Source organism: Syngnathus scovelli, chromosome 15 (assembly GCF_024217435.2).
Source record: "Syngnathus scovelli strain Florida chromosome 15, RoL_Ssco_1.2, whole genome shotgun sequence".
Classification (NCBI taxonomy): domain Eukaryota; kingdom Metazoa; phylum Chordata; class Actinopteri; order Syngnathiformes; family Syngnathidae; genus Syngnathus; species Syngnathus scovelli.
In genome coordinates this window covers 7,327,795-7,336,214 of record NC_090861.1, presented here as the reverse complement: position 1 = coordinate 7,336,214, position 8,420 = coordinate 7,327,795, and the positions used below count along the sequence as shown (strand labels likewise).

The window sequence follows — 8,420 nt, the reverse complement described above, 5'->3', positions numbered from 1 at the left end:
TTGGCTCAGTAGTCGCCAGTCTAAGTGGAGCTGTCCGTGGTGCTGAAAGACAAAGTGCCTTCATGTGGTGCGTCTACTTTAGTGATTGAGGTGAACCCCGCTGGCATTCATTAGCGTGCTCGCTCAAGGTGATTTCCACCTAGCCTTTAATAAATGAGTCCAAGAGTGTCAGTAACACACACTCACCATTCCACAAAGGTGATGCATTAAGCTACTTTGGTGTTTGCCCACACCGCAGTGAATGTGAGGGCTGTAATGTTATTGAAATACTGCTGTGGAGACTTAACAGAGGGTACATTTAGCGCATAAATAATGCCTTACTTTTTCTTATCAACTTAATCATGGGAATTTGTAAATTCTCCCTGTTACATTGGTCATTACGCAACGTCAAAACATGCAGTTTATTTCATTTCAGAAATTGTCTATCTCATTTTGTTGTCTGTTATTAAAAAAGAAAAAAATCCATTAGGCTTAATTTTGAGTTACAGCACAAGGTGCCTCATGCAGGACTGTGTTGACATTAAGAGCCCACAGGGTGGAGTGAGAGAACCGACTAGGTTACATTTAAATATTGTGCATTCATCTCAGGACCGACTGCGGCGCTGGGCTCGATGCTCCCAGGTGACGTCAGCGGTTAAAAAAAAAAAAAAAAGAAAGAAAGGGAAAAAAAATCCAATACACAAGCGACTTCATCGCTCACTACTCTCGTGAGGGATATCCTGGGAAGCATGCAATAAAAATCATGCTAGCAGGTCAATAATATCAGGTCAAGGCCTAAAGGAGTTATTATAAAATGTGCTTTACAGCTACTCTCTGAACTGAGCAATCCGTCTATTTGAGCATATTTAGCTCATACCACAATTACTGTGTGTATAAGTGGAGATGAATGAATGTGAGGGTGGCGTGTGTGCGGCACCTCTAAAGTTAAATGACGTCTTTCCTCATAGTCATTCTGTGCTTTTCTCACATGACATTAGAATCCCCGAGATGACTTTTTAAACTCACTTTACGGTTGCCATGGATATTGCTTTGTTAAAGACACAGACGTCCTTGATTGCAGCACTTAATGCATTTTAATGTTCTGACTGTGAGCTTGTCATGATGAGTAATATGCCAGCAATTGGCCCTTTTCTTCTGAATCACAGACCGGAGGTTCCACTTATTTCCCACAAATTCCCATCCCTGACATCAAACTCTTCACAATGTCCTAAGTAGATGCGGTATATGTTTTCAAACTATTGGCTACAAAATGAAACTTCAGTTCAAATTATCATCACAGGACATTGCACTAAATCTTGTGAGATGAGAACCGGAAACAAAAATATGGCGTTCATGCGTGATGATAAAAATGGAGGAAGAAATAGATCCAATACAAATAAGCACAACAATTGATTAGGTATCAACACCATACACCGATTATTGATTCAGTCCATCAGTACTTGTAAAACCTCACAGGATTGACGTTACACCTTCCTATTCAAAACATTAGTCCAAATTTGTATGACTCTAAAATACTTTTGACCTAATTGTTTGGCTTTTATTACCATATGACTATATAGAGTACTGTGAACTGCTCTGTTAACTGAAGTTGACCTGCTCTACCTCTGCGTTATGTAAGGCCACAGTCACAGATGAGCCGCGGTATTCCACTGTGTAGGTTTTAATGTCGTAATACTGCATTGTGTGAAAGAGAGTGAGAGAGAACCCCAAAAGAGCTGGAGTGTTTCCATGACAACGCGTGAAAGGGGGTGGCAGACGTCTAACAAACGCTCCACTTGCCAACAGTGTTCACATCACCATATTTATGGAATGTACTTCCGTCAAAACTGCTTGCGCACTAAAAGAGCGAGAAAAAAAAATTCATAACAGGGCAATTTTCCTCGGGAAATGCTGCAAGCTGATTGGCTGACAGGATTCACCGGGATATCATAACAGGGCAATTTTCCTCGGGAAATGCTGCAAGCTGATTGGCTGACAGGATTCACCGGGATATCAGTCATGCTCGACAAGTCAAATTTACTGATGAGTTAAAGCTACCAGGAAATGTGTTACCAGGTGATCAGAATAGTTCAAATTAATACAATTTTTACTACCAACCAGCTCTAACAAGTAACTCCAATTTCAGTACACAACAAAAGTATCCAAAATGGGGCCCAGTTCGTTACCCCGCCCAAATCCAATCTTCAACCGAATCTGCTTGGTCCAACTAATGGCAACAAAAACAAGCATCTTGCATGCCATTGCTTTGGCTCAACAGCAGGAGCACTCAAAGCTCACTCTGCTGCTCTTCCACACATCCGACTGACTCCGCACCACACATTACTGCTTGTGTGTTTTGCAGAACCACCCAGCTGTGTAAATTTTACATGCCAGAATGGAGTCATCACCAATGGTGACGACCCGGAGAGCTGCATTATGCATGAGCTTCGGTGTGCATGTTATAGGTCAAAAATATGGTTAAAAGCTCCGATACAAAGTGCAATACATTTACTTCTTCTTTGACATGCTGTGGGGCTTTAAAATAGATCACGTATTAAGTAAGGGGTGAGATGGTTAAATCTGAGCATCAACCTTAAATTACACCTAGGCTATAATCAAGAAAGGCTAATGCATGCTCTTCCAGTGACAAGCTAAGAACGTGACACAGCAACTGCCACTCTAATTTCATAAAACCATCACCTCCCTTTCTCCAGTCTCCACTGCCCCTCCTCCTCCTCTTCAGCTAAAGTAGACAGCCCTGCGCTGTCCGAGTACGCGGACCATCCTGTGGCAGCTGTTTCCTGTCTTGAGGGTTTAAATGATGAGAAAAATATGGCTGAAAGATAAGCGCTGACTGTCAGCTCATGCTTCATCCATCGCTGTCCGTTGTTGAACAAGCATCAGATGACAAGCTTGCTGTCAGTCTCTCTACGCTTTTAACGCAGCCTCGATTCTGACTCGCGTTGACGTGTTAAATAGTCCCCACAAGATATTCGGTACGTTCTCGGGTTCGTTAGGTACACATGCACAATCTAATCAGTTCTAAAATAAGACCAATTAACTCCCTATGATTTGCTGTTCGCGATTCATAAATCAACCTATTTACATTAATTTTTCTGTAGAACCTATCCAATTAAGAGAAAAAATAATCTGTAGTTTTTGCTGTCAAATGCCACAAGATGGAGCCAAAGCCTAAAAAAACAGCAAAGTAGTCATTTTTCCACTGTTTTGGATGGCGACTATGGCTGCATATTCACTTCTTCCATCCTTCAATGAGATTGTTGATTGCAGTAGATGGTGGTTAAAGCGTGGCCGTATATATGTGCCTGAGGGCGTCATTACAGCTCAGTATACACATTTAGATTTGCATTCTGCTATTGTATAAGTTTTCTAGCATGACCATGACTGCTCATAGTGGGCAGCGCATTGGTAATCATTACATAATACCCTACACCCACCTACTCCCTCTGGTTTGAACTTTTCTTTTCCACAAGGGCAAAAATGATCAACATGGTGACATGAAGCACCAATTTGTGGCTATATTTGCTGCATAGTCAATTTAAACAGGCTCTGCAATTTTTATTTTTTTTGGTGGCGTGGTGGGCATTGCTGTTGAGGCCCAGGCTGCGGCTGATAGCTTTAGCTTGGCAGAGAGAGTGAGCACAGCATGTTTCCAGACTGGTCATCCATGGCCATGCTTTTCTGGCCAAGAAGATAAACACTGAGCCACCAGGTGTCTGCAACTACAATTTTACTGTATGCTGACAAAAAATTAACACCTGAAAACAAGCATACTGTGTTTTCTCACTCAATTGCTTGGGAAATTTAGTTAGGTAACTGCAGAAGTGTACAACTGTAAAATACAACATTAGAAAAAAAATCTAGGGGTGTCATTTTTGTCACGAGCTGCACCATAGTCATAATTTCCCTCGGAGGGCCATTATGACTGTTAATGTCTTCTATATACATACAGTATAAGCTAAAAAAACAAACTGATAAATAATTTTGAAATTAGAGATTGGTAAAAATTGTTCAAATATTCTAGAATGACGAATGATAATAAAAATTGCTAGCAATGTCTCTATTTTTTAAAAGTGAAGACAATTTGTAATTTTAGTAATGACACAAATTCAATGCAAAATGTGTCTCCGCGGGCCACATAAAATGATGTGGTGGGCTGTATCTGGCCCCCGGGCCTTGGGTCTGACACCTGTGGTCTACATAGTCACATAATAGGAAGCTATTCATGCTCAAACGAGTACAGGCTTTTCCACGCTTTGTCAGTTGCTATGAATTCATGACATGGATTTATTCCAACTGCACAATGCGGCACAGTGGCCAAGTGGTTAGCAAATTTGCCTCACAGCTTTGAGGTTCTGCTACGTTCGGAATAGTTTGTGGTCATTTTGCAGCAGGTTTCTTCACGGCTCCAGGGTTTTTGTGCCCACACATCGGCACGATGACGCATGCTCCAACTAGGCCGGTTCGATTTTCTTTTTAATTCTCATGAGAACACGTTGCCAATAATCATGCTGGCCTCTGCTTAGACCGAAAGAAATAAGTTCCTCCTGGACTAAAAAGGGAACAAAGTAGAGTTCATTAAACTTTGGGAGATTGTGGGTTCTGTCAGTTGTTTTTATTTTTCCATTGTATGTTAGCTTTGTGCTACTGTTGTTTCAAATTTGTATTTGTTTTATGTTTAGTTTTTTTTAAACCTTTTAAACCTGTTTTGAAGAATAATTACTAATGCTGTGTCTTGTGAAGTGAAGTGAGTTTCTGACTCAAGTTTTGCAGGTGCACATTTAAGCAAAAAAAAAAGCTCAGTTCAATCCTATCTCAAGGCACCACTGTATTAAAAATTTAGGTGATTTCAGTTCTCCTTTATCCAAAATAGATGACCACAGTTAAAAGTCTTCAAAATTTCAGAGAGGTGGACAGTTGTACATTATCCCGTTGTTTAGAGCCGGATTTCAAATAACTGTTATGTTGACTCAGACCTATCAGGAACAGCAAATGATTAAGCCTGTGATTGACATCACTAAACTCACTCTGTCTTTGTCACTCCCGCAGACCTTTACCCCCATGTGGCTGCAATCTAACCTCCTGGAGACTTTGGCGTCTTGTGGTGAGTCCATTGATGATTTTATTGGTGTACTATGGTCCTTACACTTGCCACTGGCACGTGTGTGTGTGTAATCAGCTCTGACTGTTGATCTATAATTAAGTCAGTGTGGGGTTCAAATGAAAAAAAAGTACAAGCCAAACATCTGAGACATGCATGTAAACACATATAAAGGTACTCATTATTGACTTTGTGTATGGAAACCCGTCAGTCATAGGGATTGTGTAATTTTTAAATTCATGAAACACAAAACATGTTGCTCTAGAATGAAATCAATCTCTCCCTAATGGATAAACAAATATAGTAATTCTATTGACAAGGAAAATATGAATAGAGGTATAAGAATTTTGTGAAACAAACGAGATTTTTTTTAGGTTAATAAAATACAATCAGGTTTAACAACAGAATAAATCAATTATTTATAAGGATGTGGAAAAAGAAAATATTGTTGAATATGACTATTAATGTTACTATTATGCATAGCTTTCTTTTTATGATGACTCACTTATAAGCCCTGCTTAATCATAAATAGATACCCTTAAACGTTTAGTTGATTTTTTGTAGTTTTAAATAAACATGCTTGCATGTCCTCATAAATGTACACGCACACCAATCTGAAATATATTTGCCTAAATTTCTCCATACATGAAACACACAATCAAGTATTTCCATGTATGAATTCCCCAATGGTTTAATCAACAAGTTGTACTCCCTCCGCATGTCGGTAGCGTGCTCATGCACACCCACATGTGTCAGGCCACGCTCATACCTAACACACGCAGCCAGCGCATGAATAAACATAGGCAGCACACACGGAGATGGCTCATCTCTCATACGTAGTCCTCTGATTCATCTATGACTCTGGAATCGCATTCGATGCAATGTGCACAAACAGAGACACCCCCCGCCCCCTCACCACACGCCTCCCCCAATCTAAGCCTGCCAGAACGACTAGCTGGCATTGAGCTAACATGCAAAACAGAACACGTCAGCAGTGAGATGGAGGCAGAGGACGACACAAACACAGAGGTGTATTTTACCTACCACACATGGGCAGAGAGAAGGCAGCTTAGTGCGGCCCTTCATGAGCGAGAGACAGAGGAAAAATAGCCTCCCAGACACCCGCAGCGGAGGAGGAGGAGGAGGAGAGGAACGGGGAGACAGCTACAGAGACTGGGGACGGGTACGGGGGGAGAGAGGAAAGGGGAAGGGGGGGATGTCGTATCGTAGTAGATGAGAAGAGAGAGTTTTCCTGGATGCCCGAGTTGTTGGTGTTGGACATTTGGGTGTGAATTTAGTGGAATGGAAGCCTGCTCCAGCTGTGACTCAGAATATAATGTTTGTCACTGCCTCACGCTGAGGGAGGGGAACCAATCAGACATGGAGACACACACTAACGCAAATCTATCATTTCGTTTGATCTTCTTTGTGCGCGTGTGTGCGTCCATGAAATAACTTTCTCCACATAACCTATACAGTATATACAGCTTCCAAAATACTTAAGTATGTTGATCCTAAACAATTTGCTCCTATCATTTTTCTACGCCCAGCGCAGCGTGACATGCTATGTGTCTTGGCGTCATGCCTCAATTCTTGTAGGTGCATGAATGTGACATTTTCCCTTAACCAATCAATGGACTGCAGCGTGTCGAGTTCCACTCTTGACTGCTCTATTGCAGTATTGACAGGTCTCAAAACTGTTTGTGCATATATGATTGTTTTTATGGAATTAACTGGCCTGTAAAATAATGCAACCTTATTTTAAGCCTACTGTACTATACTGAACTAAAACAAACTACAGTAATCCCTCATTTATCGCGGATAATTGGTTCCAAAAACCACCCGGGATAAGTGAAATCCGTGAAGTACAGTCACCAACAAGAAGTATTGGGCAGGCTAACGAGTTAGCGGAAAGATGCTAATTCGCGATCGTGCTAACACGCGAAAACGGACTTCTAAAGGAATGTAAACGAACATTTGGAGCAATACTACATTGTCCTAAAGGTTAGACACATGTTTCCTCAATTTAGAAGTTTTATTTTGAATTTTAAATAGTTTTTTAATTTGGAAAAAAAATCCGCGATGTAGTGAAGCTGCGATAAACGAAACGAAGTAGCGAGGGATCACTGTATATTGCTTGGTAAACTCCATTTTTGCCAGTACAGTTTTTCCCCTTTTTTGTTAAACAGGAAAGCGTACCTAATTATATATCCATCCATTTTGCACGCCACTTATCCTGTACAGATTCACAGAGAATTTGAGTGTTAATCACTGAGAACCATTCACACTTACGTTGACACCTTCACTGAATGGGGACTTAACCCACGCTGCCTGAATAGAAGTCATGCAAATGAACCATTACACCGGCAGTGACGTTGTTAGTGCATTCTTTTTATTTTTATACTTTTAACTTGAATGTTTACTGCTTATAAATGGCAGAAGTTCATCAGTGGCTCAGATATTCATAGATCCGTATAAAGTGTGGTGGTAGCTTGAGCTCGCCTTACAGAGTATGTAATTTTATAAATAACCAATGTACAATAAGTGTCTCTTTGTTGTTAACAGACTGCAATTAAGTGTCCTGTCTTTTGTTTTGAGGCAGTTTTGTTCCCCTCTCAAACACCATCACCGTGCGTCATGACCAAATTAAACACAAAACAAGGTTGAGAGGATGCGTAAACACAACAAATGCACCATGACCTATTCACAGCTGACTAATTATGGGTGACGGATGGGTTATGACACCTACAGAGGTTCGTCCCGAAATCCTCAGTGAGACACGGAGTTCTGCTTTTGCATCTGTGATGAAAGACAAGTAAAGCACATGGTGACATTTCCATCTGTGCTCTTCTTTGAGGAGAGTCTAACTCTGCGCAAGCTGACACTAAATATGAATTTTCTCCTCTCTGCATTCATGAGCAGTCTAGGCCACCGCCTACACAGAGGTCAGACTCCTACCTGCGCACTGTGGGCTTCATACTATCAACACCCTTCAATGGCAGGCATGCCTCTCTCTCTCTCTTTCTCTCGCACGCGCTCCTCCCCCTCCCCTCCTTCTTTCATCTCTATTCTGTCCATGATGATACCTCGCCATGTTGTCATGGCAACAATCGGGCCCTGATTGCGTGGTTGCTAGGCAACTGACATCACCTACTAGAGGAACATGGAGATACAAAGCCAGAGACAAACAAAACCCACCAATATGTGCAATTGCACATTATTTTTGAGTTTGTGTGTTAGGGCTCTTGCTATATTATTGAATTATTCAGCTTTTAATTAAAAGGGTATTGTTTTATGCGATTGAGTAAGTCATGCTTGC

General features: G+C 41.2%; 1 long non-coding RNA gene across 2 annotated transcripts in view; it reads left to right on the top strand.

Moving 5' to 3' along the window:
* LOC125981943 (uncharacterized) overlaps positions 1–8,420 on the top strand; it is a 31,353-nt gene that overhangs the window by 15,736 nt on the left and 7,197 nt on the right. For both annotated transcript variants that reach the window (XR_007486209.2, XR_007486208.2), the window contains exon 4: positions 5,050–5,104. This is a non-coding gene — a long non-coding RNA (uncharacterized lncRNA). The remainder of the gene's footprint in view (positions 1–5,049; positions 5,105–8,420) is intronic.